This window comes from Pocillopora damicornis, chromosome 12 (assembly GCF_964200805.1).
Source record: "Pocillopora damicornis chromosome 12, jaPocDami1.2, whole genome shotgun sequence".
NCBI classification, from domain to species: domain Eukaryota; kingdom Metazoa; phylum Cnidaria; class Anthozoa; order Scleractinia; family Pocilloporidae; genus Pocillopora; species Pocillopora damicornis.
In genome coordinates, this window is record NC_142681.1 from 14,019,086 (window position 1) to 14,043,561 (window position 24,476).

Below are 24,476 nucleotides of genomic sequence, written 5' to 3' on the forward strand. Positions count from 1 at the left end.
GGTTTTGAGAGTGGTAAAAGAAAGAGTAATCAAATTTCCTTTCGTCTAGGGGACTTGGCAAACTATGCGAGGCCGGGGATATTTTCTGTACGCTTGAGAGTTGGCTCGTTTGGAAAGTTATCCAGCCCCTCCGAGCTTTGGTGGCAGTGATCGTCAATTACCCATAAAAACATCTAAAGCGATTCGATTAAAGCCAAGCTTAAGTCGATTCGATACTTATCGACAAAGTCGATAAGATACGCGCAGAACCATCGATTTGACACAACTCAAGTCATTTCGATACAAAGTAAGGGATAAATTTGGAGCTTTTCATTCGTCCACGGTGATTGAGACCAAACTGAGTGAAACGCACAGCACGTGCCATGCGGAAAATTCTCGTTCGACCCATGGTATCGAGGTATAAGCTGGTTTAAAGTTGATTGGCTTTGAAATATTTGAAAGAAAGCGCCAGTGGCTGAAAGCACCAAAGATGTTGGTGAAATAACCTAAAACGTTGGCGAAACGACCTAAGACGCTTTTATAGCTAACAACTGGTCGTTAAAGAAACGACCCTTAAGCAAAACGACTTAATCGCTGATAGCCATTCACCACTACTGCTGAAAAAAATCTGAGTCCATATATATTTCCGTTCCAGTCACTACCGGTGAACGTTTCAGCCGGCCAGGTTACATTTCTAGCCTAAACAAAGATGGCGGCAGCCAGCGAATTTCCGACAGAACTGGCGACCCGTCCTTTGGGTCTCACAGCTCTTACGGGACTTGATATTAATCAGAAACCTTTGCACAAAGCTTCTGGGAGTCTTTTTCTGTGAACAGGCATCCTGAGAGAGTTCCACTATCTTTCAGACTTTTACCAATTGATCACGAATTTCCCAAAGCAAAATCAAAGGTGAGCTTTCCTATCGCTTTTAAGTGTAGTTACTCTTAAATCCTTTGATTACGGGAAATTCTTCTTATTTTGGTTACATTTAAGCTCTTTCAGTACAGTGGAAGCTCACCCTTTAAACTCGAACATCAGTATGAAAATTCTCCAAACTTTTCCCAATACTTTCCTAAGATAACAATCAAGAGCTGTAGTTGGTGATCATTTCCTATATTCTCATGACCTTAGCTTAATGTTTGATTCTGGGATTGTATAACAAGGAGAAATTAGATGCTAAAGGGTTAAATGGACACTATTTTCATACAGCAAGGGTGTCTGCATAGGAAGCTGCCACTGTTTCATTTTTTTTATACAATTTTATAAAGAAAGTTCTATGAGTGATTTCCACAAAATCATCAAAAGAGTTAATCACAAATCAATTGTACTCCTGGGTTTTTTTCCCAAGGAAGCATCCCTTGCTTCCTTGAGTTCTGACTCTCTCAAACCTTTCCCTCCAAAGATTTCCTTAATAATTCTCTGTACTGTCTGGCGTACAATTCTTAGGATGTTAGTTCAGAGAATCTGGAATTGGATCAACTAATGATCCTCTAATTTATTCTTTTTTCTTTTTTCTCATCACTTGTCTGCTTGATATTGCATTGAAATTTTAGAAGTAAGTTCTGTCCCTGTCACTTGTGGGATTTGAAGTGTTAAGAGAACCTTTATCTTTGTAGGTGTGCATGGGGTCTCAGTAACATTTTCCATAAGTGAGGGCAGACACAGCCATGAGTGGGGTCACTAATGTTGAAAATCTTAGCAGATAGCCATAGGAATGTAAGACCTCACAGAAGCAGTAGGCCTCCTGTAACCAGTGTTACTGAGACCTCTGCTTATGCGAGTATATGCTGGCTTTTTATTACTGAGTCTTGTTTCCTTGTAGCATTCTACCTATGAGTGGTACATACCAAAGGGTATCTTGAAGACAAAATGGATGCACAAACATCTTTATCTCTCTCCTGCTGTGGTGGTCATGTTTTATGAGTTGGATTGGGATGACGTTCAGTGGAAAGACAGGCAAACTGAATGTGCTTCAAAGCTAGAAAGAGTCAGGTAATAACAAGAGAGTGAGAATGTCATCTTACCCCTCTATAACAGTGAACTTTAATTAGCACTAATGACATGACTGAAAATTTTTAAGTAATATGACAAGTGTGATTTGACTTTTAGACAAGAGGGTTCCATTGTATTTATTGATTTTTATGACATTGTACAACTCAGAAACTTTATTCCATGCTCTCTAATGGATACACACACAGAATAATATATCAAACTAACACATAAATTTGAGCAAAAAACAATTGTTTAATTAACAAAAGAAAAAGACTTTTGTCCAATCATCAGCTTTATCAACAGTTCCTGTGATTTAGAGTGCTATTCAAATAACAACCATGAAATACGTTTGTCATAACAACAGTAAGTGCTCCTGACACTCTGGAAACCTCCTTCTCTACCAAACGACAATCAGATACTTGTAAGTTTTAATAAGAACATTACAACTTTTGAAGTTGTTACTTTTGAACTTATCAGCTCATCAAATGCAAAAAAACATACCCAGTACAATGAATAATTTTGTATTCTATAACTTCAATCCTGTACATTAAACCATTCAAAGCAATCTTTTCATTTCTGAGCAAGACCAGCCTTCAAGACCAGAACACTAAGGTTGCTGTGGTTCTTATCCAAAAGAATGCTCCTCTTCCTCCAGGTAAACATCAATAAATACATAGAAGTCAGAAGATGATGTTATTAAGTAGAGAGTTTAGATCCATGTTTAGTGTTTTCATGCTAACGTCAAACCATAAGTGACTGCCAGGTCTATCTTAAAAATCTGCCAGAGGCATTACAATGAGAGTTACATGTCATTTGTTGAGCTAGGCATGGGCTGGAAAGTGGGGAAAAACTGCACCCAAAGTGTTGAGTATGACCCAAGAGTGGTGTCTGTAATCAAGGTCAAGGGCACAGTTTCTTCCCACATAGAAAAACATGATTGTAAAACTGTATTTTAACAAGCTGGACTAGAGTACAATTAGCCAATCAAAGTCAAGAATTTAAGATTCCAGCCTGTTGACATGCTTCAGAAAAAAAATGTGTTCTTTCATATTAGTTCCTGTATCCAAAGATTTGAGTACCCTTCATGGAGGAAATTTTTGCCATTATATTGAATCACAGGTGATGATTTACAAGCACTAGAGAGGGCAGCAACATTGTGCAGTGCATGTGACCTGTCAGCCAAATCATTGTTTGTCCTTCCACATACAGATCACTTGATTGGCTACACAATTAGGTATTTGTTCAAAATTTATCATTTTAGATTGATTTTGATGAGATTGGTTTTCATTGAGTTTGCAACTGATTGTAAAAGCCCAACCTTTGTCAAATATAGGAAAAGATTTATTTAGTAAGAGTTTCATATTTTTTCTATTGTATTTATTCTAGCTGATCAAGAAAAGTTACAAAACAGGACACAATAAAAACTAAGTTAGTAAGAATTATTTGGAAAAAGTGACAGTGAAGTAGAAAGAAATTGAAAAGCTTTTACATGAGTAAGCCTCAGACTCTATTAACCCTTTAACTCAGTCTCAAGATTTCATTAGTAATTCTCTTTACTGTCTGCCATACAATTCATGTGATGTTTGTGTGGAGAATTTGGAATTGGATCAACCAATAATCCTCCACTGGATATTTTTTCTTTATTCTCATTACTTGTCTGCTTGATATTGTACTGATGTGTAAGGAGAAATTTTGTCTTGGTCACTAGTGGGACTTAAAGGGTTAAACTAACTTTAGACTCACTACAAGTTGTTTAGTTACTTACATGGGATGAGAATGTTTTAAAAATAAGGGAATATCTATCAGAAAGTCAGATGTTATCAGTATTTTATCAAGACTTTCCCAAGAGAGTTAACAGCCTCTCTACTGATTTGTGTTTTCATCTGATTAACCCTTTAACTCCCAGATCAAATTTGTAATTCTCCTTACTGTCAACCATACAATTCTTATAATATTAGTTTGGAGAATTTTTTTATCAGATCAACTACTTATCCCCAAATTGATATTTTTCTTTATTCTCATCTCTAATCTAGTTGATATTGTAAGGAGAAATTCTGTCTTGGTCACTCATGGGAATTAAAGAGTTGAATGATCATACTACAAGTTATCATAGTCATTCATGGGACATGAAATTCATGCAGCTTCAAAATAAAAAAGGAACAGGTTTGAAACTTATGAGATAAATATTTCTTCTTCTTCTTCTTTTTTTGAAGGCTGGAGAATGCTTTTTATGATTTAGCACAGAGTTATTACCATGGAGAATGTAGGAGAGTTAAAGCCCACAAGGTGAGGTTGCAATTCTGGAAATTTAAGGGAGTAGGGAGAAGGAGGTTATAAAAATCCCAGCCAAGAGGAAATAACAAGCCTGTATTTGCTTCGTGCTGCAGAAACTAGGGAGATGCAGTGGCAATTGTAATAAACTGTGTCCACTGTTGAATGGTCCTGGTCTAAAATTTATTTTCAACTGTCACTGTCTATATTGTCTTGTACATGTAGATGGATGACACAGGTTGAAGATCAGGCCACAGTTTCTGAGTGTCTTGAATTGAATTTTCAACTAACCAGTAAAAGGGGAAAAGATAGCATTCTGGTTAGCTTTTTGGACTCTTTTGGTTAAACTGCCTTAGTTAAACATAAATTCATGGTAAAGCCATTGGGTTTTTTAGTAGGACACTCTCCCTATACTAAGTAAATTTCTCTTCTCAGATCAAGGACAGAAAAGTACCAGTAGCTAAAACTGTCTGTTGGAAAATGTGCCAAAATTCTGGGTCATATACATTCCTGTATTCTTGTATAACTTGCCTGGTAGCACAATGTAATATTTCTATAGATTACCTTTTCAGTAGCCAGAATTACCATCAAAATAATTTTATGTTGTAGCACAAAAGGTAAAATTTTATCAATATACAGAATGAAGTGACACTTATTATGTTTTCATGCTCTTTATGATCATTAGGAATTTCTTAACAAAGGAACTCATCAGGTGAGAACTTTATTTTGCAAAAGTGATCTTTGTATGTCAATAATTTGATGTGATGGATTCTACTCAAACTACAGAACTACATTTAGTTAAAGGCTTAGGGAAAGAGTTACCAAGAATTGTAAGCAGAAAAAGCTTGTTGATGTCGGCTTTGAAGGGTGTTACTTTGAAATGTTTCTCATTCAGTGTCTTTTTTTTGCTACCCTCTTATATTCCACCAAAGACATCACTGACCACATTTTGCTTTGCACATGGCCTCAACAATTCATAAATCTCCTATTTTGCTTCTCTACTATTGTTGTAGCTATTGTTGGTGCGACACCAATTCAAGGTTGCCTTTTTCAATGAGCTAAGACAAGACCCTCACTCTGCTATCAAGTAAGTTCATCAGTGTTTATTTTTTTATTGATCTTGCAATGACAACAATTACATGTAGTTGGCCAAAAGGTAGATCTCAGTGTTTCCCTTTTATCGGTTAAGGGGTCAGGAAGGAAAAGGAACTTTCAGGGCTGTATTAGCCAACTTTCTGTTAAGAAACTTTTTTGAGAAAAGAAAATAATTATAAAGAGGAAAAATAGAAATGAAAATTTTGAAAAGGAAACACTGTGAGAATATTAAACAAGCAATGCTTGGCTCTGAAATGAGCAGTGTGAGCAGCATTTGGTGTAGGATTTTCACAAGGTGTCTCAAGGTTTAGAACTAAGACAGTGGAGGAGAAGGAGCAGTTGTTTTTTTTTTTATAATGAAAGAAAATGACAGAGAGTGAAAAGTTGTTCCGCCCTGCCACATGACAGCCAAACACAGTTTACCAAATTGGCAACTCCTGCCACAAATTTCTTCCCCAAATATTGTCAGTCTTCCTTGCCTGGGGATCTCTCACCATAAACTCCTAAGTTAGTTACATTTACATAACATACAAGACATCAGCTGATTGATGTAAAACTTTTGTCTATTTTAACCCCAGGCATTACAGGCAAGCATACAGTCTTCTTGGAGAAATCAAGACAACTGACATGAACATACTAGAGATCAAAGTTGTTACTGGATTTATTAATTACAAGGTTTGTGTTTTTTTATATTTTAGAACTCTAGTCTATTTATGTTTGCTGTATACCATTATAATAATAGTAGCGTAAAAGATATGCTATGAAGAAGACATCTTACATCTTGGATGAGTTAAAGATTATACATAATCTCTTATTACATAATTTTACAGTTTTGCAATTATTTAAACTCATTTTCTCAAAAATGCAAGGTAATTTTTTTACCAGATACTTAAATTGTGCAGTACTCAGGTGTACAGTCAAGTAGCTCTTGAGTGGGCACTTGAGGGAGGTGGCCATTTAAGTTTATTTTAAAAAAATATAATCAGCAAGTTTTGAGTGAACTATGGTACAGTAGTTACTGGTAGTCATTCATTCTTGGAATCAGTTCTATATTATAGAATGTGTAGCTTACAATGTCTATGAAACATTACTTATCTCTCTCTGATTTTATAACAAACCTGTTGGTGACTGCTTACTAGAAACACAGTACAAAAAAATGTGTCCAACATTTTCTTATATGGTCACTTACAGGAGTGTTTTGGAAACAGTGACAAACAGAAACAAATTTAAATGGTTATTGACAATCAGAGTAGTCACCAAAAAACCAAATATGTTTGAAAAAAATTTGATGCTAAATTTAGATTCAGTGATATTGGAAGTTAACTGTCCTATGGGACCATTATATTGGGATGATTTATTTCCCTCCTTTGACATATATTACAAAGACTTTTGAGTTATCCTGACAATGGAACAGCATTGATCAATTTGTATTAATCATCTCACAGATTTGTCGTCATGCATCAGCCCCATTAGATGCCATATCACAATTCAGAAAGCATGTGGATTTGTTTAAGGAAAAGGTTGGCTGCCCTGACTTAGCCTTTGAACACTCAGCCTGGCTCTCCAAACAGTGAGTATTTTTTCTGTTTAGCCTCCATACTCTTAACTGGAAGGTCTGTATTCAGTTTGTTTTTTGGGCACTTACATATGTACAGCTAAAGTACCTCCCTCCACCCCAGAGTATAAATAAGTATTGGCCAATTATGAAGGGAATTTGATAAAAATGCTGGGGGTGGGGGTAGGGGCCTTGTTGAACACCCAAAGCAGCAGGCTTAGGAGAGGCTGCATAAACCTGATTTTTAGGTTTTGGTTGAAGGTGGGCATTGCCTGCCTTCATTTGCCAGCCTGGTTAAAGAAAATGCAGGGGATTGAATGTTTAAGCTTGTGCCTGGATGTAGCCCGGCCACCAAACAATCCAAAGGTACCTTCCAAATGACTCTGTATGGAAACCTCAGTGGGTGGAGAGGGTAGATTTTTAAAACCCTTTGGTTGACTGGCATTTTTCTCTGACGCTAGAAAACACTTGTCTTATTCCTTGTGGTTGAAAGCCTGCATTTCAAAATTGGTAATCAGCCTTGCAACCTGTCACACTTCAACCACTGAATAGTGGGGCATGGGGATGTTTGGTTTTGCAGTTTCTAACAGACCCCAATGCCCTCCTCACTGAGCTAACACTCCATGGCTGGAGGGTGTTTGCCTGTCAAAAGCACGCCTTTGGAAAAGAGAGCTCAATTGACATTGCAAGGGTTAATTGATTAAAAGCTGGCATCACCCACCTTCAAATGAGCCTGGCCAAAGAAAGTGCAAAGGGGTTTAATGTCAGAGCTAGTAACCAAATGCAACCCAGCCACCAACCTTTCCAAGGGTGGGTTGTAAATGACTTTGTGTGCAAATTGAGTAGAGTCGGTTTTTGACTTAAAAGTTACGGGGGATTTGTTTTTTCATAAAAGTGGACATCTTGGTTGAGTTGTTACGATGCTGGATTTGTTTTAATTACTTTGTCCATTAATTCAGAGTCAGACTCATACCTCATGGCATCACTTCTCATGCACTTAATCATTTTGGCTGGGGGTGGGGTGGGGCTAAAATGTTCAATTTTGAAAGTTTTTTTTCTGTGATATTCACTTTGAGTTTGTTGGTTTTTTGGGTCTGTTTTGGTGAATACACTCAGATATAACTAGATATATACATGTATATGCATATACATATATAGTTTTTTTACATACATATATACATACACATATACATATACATATACATATACATATACATAAAATTATACATATACACACCTGTTTTGAAATGTTGCCATTTGAAAAAAATACATGAAATATAATAACTTTTGTTTTCTCACCAAGAAATGTTTCTTTTTCTGTGTTTACAATAATAATGAACTATATAATAAGCCATGTATGAATAAGGTTGAAAACAGTAATGCACCAATAAATTAAAAACTTTAAAATCCCCTTTTCACCATAAATTTTCTATTTACATCACAAATTAACTTTCTAATGATTAAATGCACCATGTGAAAATGCCACAAATATGGTTGTCCATTTTATTATTACTGACTGCATATATCTCACATTTTGTTACAAAATATGTTGGAAGTTATGTGCAAGAAAATAACAATCTTGGTTTGTTGGAGAATAATTATTTTGTATTCAATTAACTAATTATGCTGCAATTAATGTTTTATTTGATTTCCTTTATCATCTTTTTGACATTGAATTGATATCACTGACTAATTTACTGTTTTACAGAATCTACTACCAATGTTGTAGCACAAATGAACACCAAACAACCACGCAGCAGATAGGAACAGAGGTAATGCACCAATAAATTCAAACCTTTAAAATCTGCCTTTCAACCTGGGCAACCTGGGGCAACTCAGAAAAAAAAAGTCTGCAAAGTTTAGCATAATGATTAAAACCTTAGTCATGATGGAAAGTCATTTATGCTCAAAAGAAGAACTAAAGTGCTAAAACCCTCTACCTACTGCTAGCAGCAAATTGTATTTGTTAATAAATTTACTTGTCGTTCTCATGAACCCTAATACCATTGCATCACTGATTTTGCCTTTTACAAAAAAATTGATAATTAAATCCAACACTTTGAGTAGGGAATTTGAACAATACTTTGGCCCCAGGAACAAACTAATCTCTAAAACTTCAAATGCCTGATGGGGTTGCTGTGATAGGGGGATATTGAATCTCCAAATTGACTGATACATATTTATTTACCATACCCAGCTTATGAAATGTAATCAAATCTTATCAATCCTAACAGGATAAGCATACATTTCAATTCACAGTTCCTTACTTGCACATAACACAAAACATCCAAACCCAATCACAGCAAACCAAACATCCAAAAAATCTGCAAAATGTCTGTCAACTGAAACTTGTGTTGAAAAGAAACTTAACTTAAGTACTCAGACTTGAATGCATTTTTTTCTTTTGCAGAACTTGCTACACAAGCTGTAATGAGGAGAAGAAACGCACAATTACAATGTAAGAATATAGAACTTTATAAAATAGCTTTTAAATTACCATATGCCACAGATGGCATAGAATCCTGAGAGAAAGTAAGTGTATTCCCTTTTAAATATGTCTTCTACATAATGAGACTAACTACATCACAATCACAAAAAACATGTCAGGACTCACTAGTGTTGACATTGTACTAGCCATCATACTATCCCTGACCAAGCAATTCTGTTCAAAAATACCTTACTGTTAAAAAAATCATGCACATTTCAATATTTTGAAAAAGTTTCCCTTCAAAACTAAAGTTAAAAATATAAAAATTTTTAGTTTTACTTGAAAAACATTAATACTGTATAATTATATTAAATGAATAAATCCCTTTAAGGTCTCCTTTAGCCTTTATATGAAAACTTTTATAAGAATATCTTGTTCCTTCGTTACCCCATACTTTTTAATCTTTCCTTCAACTTCTACTGCAACTATCTTTTACTTGTCTATCAATAATCAGCTAACAAAATAAATATAACTTATCAAATTCTTTCAATTCATTTCTAGATCAATTTGAGGAAACTTAGGGAATCATTAATAGTAATGATTCAGAATTTATTGATGACCTTCAGCACCCAACTCAATTCCATTGGCAATCTGGTATGCCAATCACCAGCCATCGTAAGTGGAATTTTTAAATTGATTCCTAGAATTGAACATTGCCATTAAAGCTAAATGATGGTAACACTTTTCAAATAATTCAAATAGAAAATACAATGCATATTGCTTCCTTATCACCATCATAGCATTTGTCTGGACCTAAGAACTTCTCCACACTTGTAACACTACACCTGTATAGAGAGTGGATCAAATACATTAAATCAAAATGTTCCAATTGATGAGATTTAATGCCTGACTCATTTCACACCCTGTGGTACAGATCTTAACCCTTTAACTCCCAAGATCTCATGAGCAATTCTCCTTACTGTCTGCCATACAGCTCTTGTGATGTTCAGTTAGTTTGGAGAATTTGGTATTGGATCAACTAATAATCCCCTGATCAAGTTTTGTCTTCATTCTCATTACTTGTCTACTTGTATTGAATTGATATTGTAAGGAGAAACTGTGTCTTGGTCACTGGATCATGGGAGTTAAAGGGAACTAATAAAATTCTTTAAAACCCAAAGTGAACTTTTGGTTTAGTGAAAAACCTAATTCAGGGCAGTATAACACCTTGATTGTGTATTCATTTGATCATTTTTCAAAAGATTACAAATTACAAATTAAATCATTAAAACATTACAAATTAAATCTAAAAAACAAGTTTCCTCTGTAGATCTTGTCAACTACAGACATTCAACCCTTTCCTCCCTAAGATCAGTATGAATATTCTCCATACTGCTCCCTAGACATTTCCCAGGGTTCTGACAAGGAGAATTTGTTCAACAATCAAGAGCTTCTTTAGTTAATGATCGTTTCCTTTATTCTCATGACCTAAATGTTTGGTTCAAGGGTGATGTTGTTAGGAGAAATTAGATGTTAGTCACTCTTAGTGGTTGAAGGGTTAAGGAGGATCACATCATTTTACAATCAAATTATCTCTCCTATATTTCACAGAACTCATAACAAAACAGAGTCTCTGTTGATAATTTGTTGGAGGTGTGCAAAACAGTAGGTTTCAACTCATATAGTTTATCATAATTAAATTCAATCACAACTACAATTAGACAAGAAAAGCGATTACCATTGATAGTCAAAACACAAACAAAAATTTGCATTTTACACCCCACACACCTTTGTGAAGTTACATGCTCACTTTAAATATCATGTACTCCTTCTGATGCACTCCTGTTAATGACTTCTTTTCCTACAGTTTGCCACATCAAACGTTGAAAAAGTGTTGACAATATCTGATTCAAATGAAGCTGAAGATAAATAAATAAGTAAGATTCTGCTTCATTTTATTTTCAAATTCTCAACGGTTCCTCTTGTAACTTAACACTAGGTCACACAACGCATGACACTAGTCTTTCATGAATTAATTGCTTGCTTTTTTCGGAGACCTGACCTTGGGATACCTGTGGTCTCACAACAAACTTTCTGCCATTTCTCTTGACATACACAAGTCACAAAGAGTTTTTCGAATTGGAAATTTAAATACTTGTTCATTCTGAAAAAGGATCTAGTTGAAACCCATCAAATGAGTCCGACAATTGCTTTAAAAATTTGTACTATTTTAGGTAAAAGGTTTAAGTATTTACGATTTACGCGATAAACATTGACAGAAACACCAGTGTTAACACAAAATGTGATACACAATTTTTTAATAATAGCCAAGAATACAAGTTCAGTGGTAATTAACCCTTTGACCCCAAAGAGTGACTGGCATCTAATTTCTCCTTACACTGTCATCCATAAATCACACAGGAAGGTCATGAGAATGAAGGAAATGATCACCAACCAAATACAGCTGTAAGCTCTTCATCACTTGATTACTTTCTCTTTCAGCAACAAAAGTTGGCCCATGGCGTCAGAAGAAGATAAATACCAAAATAATGTTGGTCCTTGACAGCCATTCACGTTCCAGTTCACTATATTATTAATTATGATGTACCGTAAATAAAACGTTATACATGAGTAAAGTAAAAATTTTGCAATTTTTTGCGAGTCAAAGCTTGCCAAAAAATTTTGCACTTTAGAAATTTGTAGCAGTCACATTACAGCAATAAATCCAAAGATTTATTAATCAAGAGATGGTTCGCTTACAGTTTGCAACTGTTGAGTCAGGGATACACATATGAGGTTGCTAAGCTCAAAAGAAGCGTAAAAGTCGCACAAGGCAATAGCCAAGTGCGGTTCTAGCTTCTTGAGGGTTTCAATCATTGAGAGTTTCAAAAGTCTTTCGATTCGTGAAGGAAAAAAAAAGCAAAACAAGCTTACGTCAGCATGCTACACACAGGCAAATGAATTGAACAAATTGACCAATCATAACGTAGGGTTTTGTGAAGCTATGCTACGTGCGAATCAGTACCGCGCAGGAACGGTTTTTCCTTTCAAGATTGGCAAAAAATTGGGAACGTACAAAAGAGTTAGCAACTTTTTCAAATTGGGGGTTATACCCATTCTATCTTTGCTGATTTTTTACTTAAACAAACAAACAAAGGTGTAGTGCGATCTGGCCTTAACACTAAGTACTTTAAATTTCCTTTTGTGTTACTTTATGTTCAACTTTATAACTTTACAATGATTGCAATGATAACAATGCCCGTAGTATGTTTCGGCCATTCGCTGCAACAAATCGGCTGCGCAGCACGGTAGTTCTCCCTTGGCAACAACTTCGTTACAAGGGGACTAGTGTTCACCAATATTCCCCCAGCAACAAGCCGGTCTAGCACTACCAATTGCCTTGTCAGGTGACACATTTTTGCCAATATAACCATGTAAATTGCTTTTAGTGTCGCATGCCCTCTGCCTGATAAAATCGAATCATTTCAACACAAATCATTCATTTAAAACGACGAATACAATCTAAATAGAGACGTTACATTCTCTAATTTGCAAGTCTTTAAGAAGCAAACACCACGTATAAGGGCCCAGTTGCACTAGGCAAATTTAGTTCATTTTACAGAAAAAGCGGTCATCTCTTTTGTGAAACAAGAGCGCTCGGTAATTTTAAATCCTACCAAATATCAGTCTCGAAAGTCATTGTTCTCATGCTTCGAAGCAGGACAAATTTTTGTCAAGCGTGAAATCTGATAGATTTTTCAATTTACAAGCCAGAACATCAAATAAAGAGCGTGTAAATTTTACTTGCTGAACGCGGCTACCTTTGAGAAAAGTACGTCGTTAAAGTTTAGTTGTTCCGTGCGTGAAGCTTTCGTGCCCACCGAAGAGCGCGGTGAAATAAGCGTCGAAGACCTCTCCGATCTAAACAATTTATGATCTAGATATCTTTCGATGGTGAATACAAAAAAAATTTTAAAAATACAGACGAAGGAAACGTAGCCATCGTAAAGAATAAGATACCCAAGTACGTTGTGGTCTATGAATCATATACAGAAAAGCATTTTATATATTTATCCCATTTTACCGATGAGTCAAATATTCTTAGCTGCTACCACCACTTCTATCGAGAATCTGCACGCAAAGACGACTTCTGCCGGGGGCTTCAAAAACGGATCTGAAGAAAACAAAAAGCAGCGCAGTTCTGCGCTTAGCTACCGCCTGAGGATTTAGCCCCTCAGATTGGTTCTTCTCGAATTTCAAGTAGAAAATGACATTTTCGTCATCGCAGTGGTTCACGTATGAATAATATATCGTCTACATCAACGACTAGAGCCAAGAAAACCTACACGAGTCGCAGAATCAAGACTTGAAGTGTCGTTTTTCTAGGAACGGCACTCCCAATAGCAGCAGAAATTTCATATTTAGCAAAGAAAATAACACCTAACTCTCGAAAATGAAGTTTCTAAATCTCAAGCCTTACAGCGAATCTTTACCTCCGTTACAGAACCCGTTGGTCCTACAGTTCATTTCGATCACAAAGTGATGGCACCTAATCTGCACTTTGTCTACTTTGAATGTGAAACCTCGTGTAGCCTCCTCATTTCCATTTAGACAGTACGCTCGTCCCAATTTCAACCTGGACACAACCGACTGGCACCTGTTACAGATACATGTCAAGTGCTTTCCTCACCCAGGAAAAGAGCCTCTCACGAAGTGCTTCAACTTCATCACCAGCTGAACAAAATCGTTGAAATTCTTGCCATACAGCAAAAGAAAAATTCACGTACCCAATCTCAAGTCTCTGTTTTCGATGGTGACCGTCTCAAGTATGAACCCTATCAAACAACTTTCAGGTTCCGTGTTTCGCGAGAAGTCCACGCCTCACGAGAAGATCACGCGTATTCAAAGATACAATAGAGTAGTTTCTAACTTAGATTTCTCTCACTCGAGAAAGGAGAAGTTCATACGTAAATCACGCTTGAAGTCGTATCCAATGCTCTTTAAGTAACCCAGTAACAAATTTACGTGTTACTCATCAATTTCATTCTTTTTTTTTCTTTCGTTCCTTGAATTCTAAACTTTTATGATTGTAAATTTCCGTTTCAATTTATCTACTTCTTCGATCATTTGACACTCGCCGCCAATTAAGGCGCGTGTAAATTTTACTTTGTGCACTTTTGTTTGAAAAGACTACACAGTTATGTCAATGTTTTTCATTCTAAATATAAAAGACCCGGAAAAAAGAAAAATGAGAATACAAATGACATGCTCAGAAATTTCAATTCGCTCTTACTTGTTACACTTATCATAATTTTACGTTCCAGTGTTATTAGTGTCACGCGCAGGCACCAACATACGCCCTCCTGTAATTCGTGCTTGACTTTCGTATATGTAACCAGTGCAGAGCATCACATCGTGCACGAATCCCACGCTTACATTCTAATTTTAAAAAAAAAAGTGTTATATTTCTTGACCACAGCCATCGATCTCACCTTAAATGGATCTTGTTCTTTCTTATTTACAGCACTTGCTTAATACTCACACAATTTTCGGACTGCCGGACCCTGTTTCTCACCCTTTTGATCATGCCAATATAACTCTCAATCTTTTAAGTGACTCACAACAAGAGCTCAAAGTACCGGGCAATTTGATGCGACGAAATTAGCTTTTGAGTTGACAAAACGAGAAATTCGTTCGTTTTTTTGTTCTTGAACGGTCTATTTTATGAAGGCCCGTTCTGGTTCCTTTAATTTAAATCATTATTGTTTTTTTTAAGTTATTCTTATTTCTTTTTAACTTACACTGCGAATTATTTTTCACCTGATTATGAATTATTTTTTACAAGTAGCACTCAACGGGTAATTGTTTTCTTTTTTTTCTTTCCTCTGGCACTGAGAATTATCTTTCGCGGTGTAGATATTTATTCTTTACGGTTTTATGAATTAATTTTCAACATGTTGCGAATTCATTTTTGGTCTTACGATACATTGCGTGCCTGGCCCAAGTGTTGACTTCGCCACGGCGAAACTCTGTCAGAGAAAGAGATGAAAGGGGTTTTAATCATTTTCTTACAAAATTTAGAAGGATTAGTCAGTCTAAGCTCACGTGATGAGGTTTTCTGAACCGAGGATTTAATCGAAGGGACTACACTGCGGCTAAAAGACCCGTAGACAACTTTAAATCTTATTGTGGATAACATGGCTTCCTAAATGGACTATAGCCTAACTAAGCACGTACTTCGTGTGAAGAGCTGTGCGCAATCTCTTTTAAGAATTTTTTCTATTGAGTTTAACAACTGCATATGCTTCATTTTATTCAAGCCTGAACTAAGCCCTTACATCGTGTGAAGAGCTGTGTGCAATCTCTTCAAATACCTTTTTTTTTATATTGTTAAACAACTGCATCTGCTTCATTTTATTCATAACCAAGTCCAAGAGCAGACTGCGAAGAACCCAGAAGGAACAAATGGAATATTTGCCTTCTATACATTTTTCATGGGAAAAAAATTGTACAGCTGCTTCACATAAATGCATGTATCTACGGTTCAAAGAAGACGAAGGACATTTAGAGTATGTGACGATTTTGAAAAATATTCAGACGTAAGTGAAAACGAGTTATATCAGATCTACAAAGAAACAATAACAGCTGATACGGATGTCAATAATGGTGGATTTCTCACACCAAATTTTTTTAGGAGAGGATTTATTGGAGTGTTGAGTAGTAGAGGATTACCTGTTCAATGCTGGAGAGTAAGCAACTGTTTACAACGCTTAGACCCCTTAGGTACAGCTTTAAGGTGGCAGCACGATAGTAATTCATAGTTGAAAGTACAGTGTTCCTACACCCAATTCACTGTGACATTTTGACGCAGCCCACAAGCTAAGCAGATGAAAACTGATAGTCCATGTTTGTGAAGAAGGATTTTCATGTTTGATTACCCTCTGCAAGTGCTGTGACAATAACAGGGCTGAAAGTGTATTGAGACTCTTTGAGGAGGGCACAAATACCATTGGTTTGCCATCAAGAGCACTTGCGTGAACCAAACGTTCCAGCGCTCGTTCATCTCTGCAATGTGTAGATTAGTGAACAACAACCAAGTGTATATATGCGTACATAATTCTATAGACTATTAGCTTAGTTTTTTTTTATCAATTCCCTTCAAACATGTACTATAGTAATTTTAAACATTTTCTGTATTTATTGTAAAATATTAAGCAGTTCAGCCCTTCGGCTGTAATATGATATTTCAATAAACTATCTATCTATCTATCCATTTGATAATTTCTTGTGTAGTGTGTACTGATCATACCCATACTAAGAGTTGATACTTATAAAGTAAACTAAACAAGAAAAGCATATAGAACACAATGGAGGTACATGAATAAAGTCATACCTGCACTTAGACCTGTATCTTTCTGAGATTTATCTCTTCACCACTTATGCCTGCTCTTTATTCAGGTGAGTCAAGCTGAGCTTATTGTGCAAAGTTTGTGCAGTTGCTTGTCCAATCTGATGTTGTGATGTTCATACAGGACATCATAAGTGTAAAAAGTATACTTTGTGGAGTTTATATGAAATAATTCATATTTGTACTGCGGTTGTAGATGAAAGTGAAATGTGATCATCGCAGTAAATTTCCAATTTAAGCAATTGGAAAGAAGAAGCCTGAAAAAAATCAGGGCTTCAACGGGATTCGAACCCGTGACCTCCGCGATACCGGTGCGATGCCCTACCAACTGAGCTATGAAGCCACACATTGGGAGCGAGGTCAATTTATTGAGTTCATATCTTCCCGTGCAGTGAAATGATGTGGAGTTTATATGAAATAATTCATATTTGTACTGCGGTTGTAGATGAAAGTGAAATGTGATCATCGCAGTAAATTTCCAATTTAAGCAATTGGAAAGAAGAAGCCTGAAAAAAATCAGGGCTTCAACGGGATTCGAACCCGTGACCTCCGCGATACCGGTGCGATGTATACTTTATTAATAACTACTAATTATTAATAATTACTTTATTAATAACTAATGAGGTTCTTTTAATTTCTAAAATTTTTTTTACTCATAAAGATTCTTGCTCTATTTAGTTAGATTTATATCAAAATGTCAGCTATAGGTTTACAAACAAACCGCGATTTAAGATGTTAATAAAGACAGAACGTAAAGAATGGTTTAAATATCTAAATATATATCCTTACGAAGTTAAGAGCCCACGACTGCAAATGTCGAGAATCGCTGGCCAGGCTAAAAAAAACGAAAGTTCTGCTAATTTGCCTGGAAAACCCTTTTAGGGAGATATATTCAAAAGAAATATCTCAAAGTTTGAAAAATCAAATGTGTCCGAGAAAATGGGGAAAAACGAAAACTTGGTTTTTTACCTTATTAATTATGCAAAAAATACAGTAAAATTGACCAACTTTAGTGTGCTAGTACTGAAGGAGGATGTTTCTTAAGAAATCGGGGATGTTTTTACTTCAAAATGTAATTCATTTGATGTTTATTTGTGGCACTTTTAGGAGCTTTGGTTTAATTGAAAAATTCAAAATTCATGATTTTTTAACAAAGCACTCTCAAACACTTGTTGCAAAAAGCGAAAAATTGAGCGACTTCAAGCCTTCAAAACGTGTCTTGGTATGTGAGAAACCATGTCAAACTGCATGCTGGCACAAAGTTTGGTCCTTATACGAAAATAATATGAAATAAAAAATTTGGGTAATTCAGAAAAGTGCCGGCAAAATAAAAGAGTTTGCGACGCATTGTGGCTAAGGTCAGGAATTTGCATGATGCAAATCAGCTGTAGAAATCGTACATGAGAACTACGAAGTAAACAAGATAGTTAAAGATGGTCAAAAAATTCTTTGATATGGAAATGATATGAAATTATACAATAAAAAATCCGTAGACATTGCTGAAGAGGGCTGTAAATTGATGTATAGATACGAATTTTTCTGTTAATTTGAATTGCAGAAGACTCTATTATTGTTCACTCGCTATTTCAAAGATCCAAACGTGGCTGACTTTGTCGAATTGAAAGACTGTACTAGGGACGTTACAGCTCACTGGAAGAGTTATAACATTTTGACGGATGTTAAAAGCGTCAACAACGAAAGGAAACTATTACTTACACGGGCAGGTTAGTAAAGATCGTTTTGATTTACAATTTTCGACTGCAAAATAAATGCATTTGGACTATTAATTTCTACAGAATTAATTTACTAATTAATTTTTCTTTACCAGGGATTTTCATCGCACAGTAATGTCAGATACATATGACGCCGGTATGACCTAAACACGGAGACGCGTACGGTACTCGCTGGCGAACAGGCAAAACTAGATGTTGCGTTCCAGCAGAAGTAGCGGGTCACAAGTCGACAACCTGTCGAGGTGATCGTGGAATTGACAGAAAAAAATCTTGGTTCGTTTTTAAAGAAACTGGAATGCTCGTCCCAGTTGGGTCGCGTAAGTGCAGTCAAACCATACACTGCTTTAGTAGGAGAAATATGTTAATCTAATACACTCTTAATGCTTTGACCCTCTTTTGACAAATAAAACGGACGCAATGTGCCCAAGAGGATCATCCCGAGGTATCCCCTTGTAGGTTACGCTAAAGAACGAGTGAGCGTTAATGAGTAAGAAGGACTAAGAATAACACCATTTCTATCACCATGCCAATTTATCCTTGCCTAACTCCGTGTTTCTTTAATCCGTAGCTATTTGCAGGTAATGCAGGGATCATCTGGGTAAAATGATGGTGTCTACTTCTGCGGACTCAACAGAAACTGCCTTATCTTCGCCAACAGTTGTTGTTGAACCCGTGTCCGTACATAAAAGACAGGAAACGCTTTCATTGGTAATTGTCGTTTAAACAGATAGGCAGTCTATAGGTTTAATCGGTATCTTGTGTTAATTTGCGATCATTTAATTACTTTTCATATTTTTCCCTCCTCTAGGAAGCTGAGGCAAATAGTACAGAATATATGCGTGAGAATGTAAAACACTTTTCCATTGACGACAGCTACATTTTTGGGTTATCCGAAAACACAAGCACAACTAGCTCCGGTGAAGTGGTTCTTCGTGCCAACAAACCTTTATAGCGGATAGAGCAAAACGAAGGTACATACAACACACTAAAGATATCCTTGTCGCAGCGTTTGATCGGCACTCCAAGTTTCAAGGGCCGTCAATGATGAGCTTGGTGCAGAGGGTATAATGCTCCCATCCCAACGTCTTTACCTTAAGGCCATAGCAGAAACGTACAAAAATGCCGGCAGCTGGGACACGCGGAGACAAATCCTCTCAATTATGACTGCCACTGCGAGTTTTTCTACCAAACGAGAATTTATTCCTGGTCTGTCCCAGTATAGATACACTGTGGCGAACTTACATCGCCTTCAACATGGAGTAGCGACGCCCGTTCCTGTACAGCCTTCAGCGAGGATACGGATAGACGAGGCCCAACTTGACCATTTTTTGCAGTTCATAACAAGCCCACATATTTTTCAAGATATGCCTTTTGGTCTAAAGAATTTACGCCTGTCCAAATGTAACGGTAACGTATTAGAAGTACCAAATGTGATTCAGTGTCTAATACCAGAGCGAATTGCTGTTCAATATGAGCAGTATTGCGAAGAAGTCGAGTTTATCCCTTTCAGTAAAAGAACACCACTGCGTGTATTAGCTGCTTGTGGCACGACGGTTAGAAAGAGCTTCCAGGGACTGGACTATTTTGCAGCCGATGGAGCCTCTGCATTGACAAGATGATTTCACTCCTAAATCAACCAAAAAGGCCTGATTGAAGATACCACGGTAGGAAGATGGCAGGAAATGCTCAAGAACTCAAAACTTTACCTAAAGGCGGACTTCAAGATAAGATATTACCCAAAGAAATACTAGTCCAGTTTCGGGTTTGCTATGACCGCTGAATGAAAGAAGTGAAGAAGCATTTTTTACAGGCTTAGCCTCCATCCGAAATTCCCAACGAGAAGAAGACCTGTTTGTTACTCTATCTATTGTGTATTTTTAAATTTAAAACACTTACTTGCCGGAATCTGTAAATATTCACTTTATGTCGAGGCTAACCTTTTATGAATGCGTCGGTAATGTCTGTATTGAGCGGTAACTTTAAATTCTAAAATGGAATATTGACAGGGTCTTTTGAAGTTCATTAACTCGTTCTCCCTTTTATTGATTTCAGGGTGGGCTTTAACATCGCCTGCATTTGTGATTTTCTCTACCCCAGCCCTAATTATCCATGCTACTTTTATAACTTTAGACTGCGAGAAATCTCTTGTTTTTCTTTGCCAAGTTACTGCACGCGAAAATCAAGCAAGCGAGCGGCGAAGCCGCGAGCTGCGATAAACGATAACGTCGTGGTTTGCAATCGCGCTGACTGAGATAAGAACTGGACAGATGAGAAAATGCAGACTGCAAGCACTCTATTATAACTTAGAAGCGTTAAGTCTTTCAAAAATTACAACTAATAGCAACAATTAGAATACATATTAGAAATGGGGGGTGGGGCGAGTGATTTAAGTTTTTGTTATTCTGCGTTTACATACTGAGAAATGATGGTATATTAATTGGTGCACGTTGACGATGAGGCTACCATAGCAGATCATGGTATGTCATATGCTTTGAGTGATCCGAGTGACAGCTGTTTTCAGCAGAAGCGCCAACATACCCATGGGGACCACCGTTTTCAATGTGAAGAGCTTGGTACTTTTCTAGATGAGATTCAAGTGGCTGTTGAGGAAGCTTCTTTTCACACGAAAAATGATCATGACGAAGCCACATACTTGGTAAAGCACAGCAGGGACATAATTCATCCCTGGAAGGCTCACCAGCTCCGTACAGTGAGGCAAGACCAGTCTAGATTAAAGATTCTCACATAGCTAGATAGTGGTTCAGTCTTTATTACCCAGGACTGGGCCATGAAATTTCTACCGCGCAAGTACCGTGAATCTGTCAGACTGGTTTGGTAGGCGCAGCATCTCTTGGTCTATATGCGTTTTCGTGCGCCGCCAAGCTGACCAGTTTGAGTCACAAGAATTTTTACATATTATCCAGAACTGCACCCAAGGAAGTTCCGCTGTGGTCTCCATTATGGCGCATATCCTTAGAACTTCGAAATCAGAGCACCCAGAAATCAATCAAGCATTTTTTCGTCAAGACAACGCAGGGTGCTACCATAGCACTTATACTATATTGTCAGTGCCAACAATAGAATAAGAAGCAGGAATTCGCGTTTCTGTGATAGCTTTCTCAGGTCCCCAGGGCGGAAAAGGGCCTGCTGATCGTATGGCTGCAACAATTAAAGGACACATAACACGATTCATAAACGAGGAGAACAATGTTACCAATGCGAAGGAAATGGGAAACACGATTCTATCCCATGGGGTCTACCTGGGATTCGTGTAGTGATGTTGGACAGTCTTGGGGAACCCGAAACTGTTCTCCCAACTCGACAGAAGATTAGTGGCATCAGTAAATAGAACAACTTCAGATTTTATCCCGGTGGAATGAGGGTGTGGCAGGCATTTGATATAGGCCCCAGCAAATGCATTTCTTTGGAAGGAACAAATGGTGAACCTTACGTTATATTCTCTATGCAGTTTCTAGCTATAATGTAGCATGATCTTTAGTTTTGAGACTGAAAAATTCAGCAAGGGAAAGCTGGAAATCAAGATCACTTGAAAACATCAAACCTGGCGCCAGTTTTTGTTATAAAAATTTATTTCAAGTTTTTTTTTTATTTAGAACGCTATACTGGAAAAAGAAACTTCTACTTCATTTAGGTAGCAGTCCACAAGCTGCACCTAACGCTATTTTCGCAATGTGAAACGAACAAAATCTCGCTCTGGATAATGTTTAGGTGTGTTTGGTTTTATCTATCACGTTATTATTTTCCACAAAACGCCATTACCAAAATATTTCGGTTACTTTACCCTCGGAGAATTTAAAGAGATCGCCCTAAGGAGAAAACTTAAAGAGCCTAGTAAAACTTCCACAACGGATCACGCAGAAGAAGAGGACTATGGCCGTGAAGCGAAAGACCATGATCAAGTGTTTCAATGTCCAAAAGAGGGCCGCACGCGTAGTTTCCAACGGCACTCTTCTCTAGAAAAGCATCTCGCGTTCGGAACATGCACAAAGACGATTGAAAGGGAGACACTTCTTGATGAAGCGAAGGTTAAATATGCTGCAAGACCCGAGGAAGGTTCAAGTTCCGTGCCAACTATTCCTCTACCTCCTGAAACGTGTCCTCGTAGCAGTGGGTGTGTAACACCGCCTGAAGGCTTCGCTTTAAAACACGTAAAGAATGCTTACTGGTTTAACGAAAAGCAACGAGAGTATCTGACTGTTAGATTTACCATCAAACAAGGAAGCGGCAAGAGGGTCTACGCGGAAATTGTTGCAACAGAAATGAGAAGAGCAAAGGGATTGAACGGGGAGCGCTTGCTCGGTGTCCCTGAGATTTTGACAACTCAACAAGTAGCTTCATTTTTTTCCAGAATGGCAGCAAAAGTGAAACAGCAGACAGCCCCCTGCGCACAAGCTGTAACTGAGCAAGATCTGGTTGCTATGGAGGAAGAATTTTATTTGTCAAATGTTAAGGAGTCTATTTTTGAGCAGTTAAATGTAACTCATTCTATTCATTACCAACAGTACAACATCTGTTCCATGGTCGAGAATAACACACTCAAAAACCTCAAACTTACAATCTTAAAACTCCTTTGCGAGAGTTTCAATCTTGCATTACCACCTGGGGTTGTTCAGAGAAAAATAAAAAAAACTTACATCGCTCTGCTCGAAGACCTTGTTAGATGCTGCTCTTGCAGTGCAGTTTAAAAGGCAAATGGCAAAAGGCTGCTTCAAAAATTGAGTTTTCTATGAACGTTGATATAGAACGGGGGCCATGTAGCATATCTTGGATCGGAGGAGCTATTGTACTTCCCGTATAGTGTGAGCTCATTGGCACCAACTTATATATGAGGGTCCTGGGGCGTCCCCTGGCAAATTTTAAAATCTAGAGCTTCTGAAATCACCCGAAACACGTTTTAATCCTAAGAAAAATTTGTCAATTTTTTTACCACAAAGATTAAAATAAATAATAATAATGATAATAATAAATTGTTCTTGGTGGGGCTACAGCCCATTCAACCCCATAGCTCCGCGGTCCCCGTATTAAAGGCGCAAACCGGAAACGAAAAAGTCCCCTTCGAACCGCACTTGGCAGTCAGCCTGGAGTCAGATAGGATCAGGCCAGCTAGATATTGTTTGATATAGACTCATAAAAGGATTTACACAAGTAATGCAAAACGAGATATATAGGACTGGATGCTTTAGAATGGAGTTTTTACGAAAAAGGATCGTGTCCGCTTTACTCGGCATTTTCACCTTTAATCCAACGTGACAACTGTCACGCTATTGAAACATTTTGCTTTTCGTCAAGACAGTTACGAGAAATGAAACAAAAAACTCATTGGCTTAAAGACGAATTAAATGCTATTAAATACTGGTCATTATTCTTGTAATGTTTATGTTGTAGCCGTCAAAAGAGCCCTTCCTACACCAGAACCGTTAGGCGGTGCGATTTCTACAACTGATTTGCATCATGCAAATTCGTGACCTCTGGCCACAGTGCGTCGCAAACCTTTATGTTTTGCCGTCACGTTTCTGAATTACCCAGATTTTTTATTTCTTATTATTTTAGAAAAAAGACCAAACTTTGTGCCAGTATGTAGTTTGACATGATGTCACACATACCAAGACGCGTTTTGAAGGCTTGAAGTTGCTCGATTTTCCGCTTTTCATCGGCAGAAATATTGGACAAGATGGCGGCCGCGCTTGTGCATTTCGTCCATAATGGCGACCAAATAATATAAGAAACTGTATGGAAATTTGTAAAATTTCTAAAATATAACAATCAGGAGCTCATGGTCCCGTCTGCTCTCGATCGAGACATATTCAGTACTGCTATTCATCAAACCTCACAGGGACTCGATAAATAAAAACCACTTACTTCCCGAGCCAGTTCTTTTGTCATTGATCATTGACCTAGGTCGCCATTCAGTTCTTCAAAATCCGTCGTTCTCCATCCCAAAGACTCGCCAATTACAGGAAAGTGCATAAATAAAGTCAACTGCTCTCGATCAAA

At 37.2% G+C, this 24,476-nt stretch overlaps 1 long non-coding RNA gene and 2 pseudogenes across 3 annotated transcripts; 2 read left to right on the forward strand and 1 right to left on the reverse strand.

The window, feature by feature from the left end:
* The first annotated feature begins 675 nt into the window (after window positions 1–675).
* On the forward strand, window positions 676–12,064 carry LOC149036631 (trafficking protein particle complex subunit 11-like; annotated as a pseudogene). The gene is made up of 10 exons (XR_016181640.1): window positions 676–888; window positions 1,802–1,971; window positions 4,185–4,257; window positions 4,928–4,954; window positions 5,256–5,329; window positions 5,916–6,012; window positions 6,783–6,907; window positions 8,601–8,664; window positions 9,303–9,350; window positions 11,823–12,064. The product of XR_016181640.1 is annotated as a trafficking protein particle complex subunit 11-like (transcript).
* A 3,045-nt stretch (window positions 12,065–15,109) lies between these two features.
* On the reverse strand, window positions 15,110–24,475 carry LOC149036632 (uncharacterized). The gene is made up of 2 exons (XR_016181676.1): window positions 24,342–24,475; window positions 15,110–16,829 (listed from the first exon to the last, which is right to left on the reverse strand). It is a non-coding gene; the product is annotated as an uncharacterized LOC149036632 (long non-coding RNA).
* Window positions 17,580–21,274, forward strand: LOC113666939 (uncharacterized; annotated as a pseudogene). Its single transcript, XR_016181636.1, has 4 exons — window positions 17,580–18,452; window positions 18,557–18,703; window positions 19,030–19,169; window positions 19,270–21,274. The product of XR_016181636.1 is annotated as an uncharacterized LOC113666939 (transcript).
* Window position 24,476: the final 1 nt, after the last annotated feature.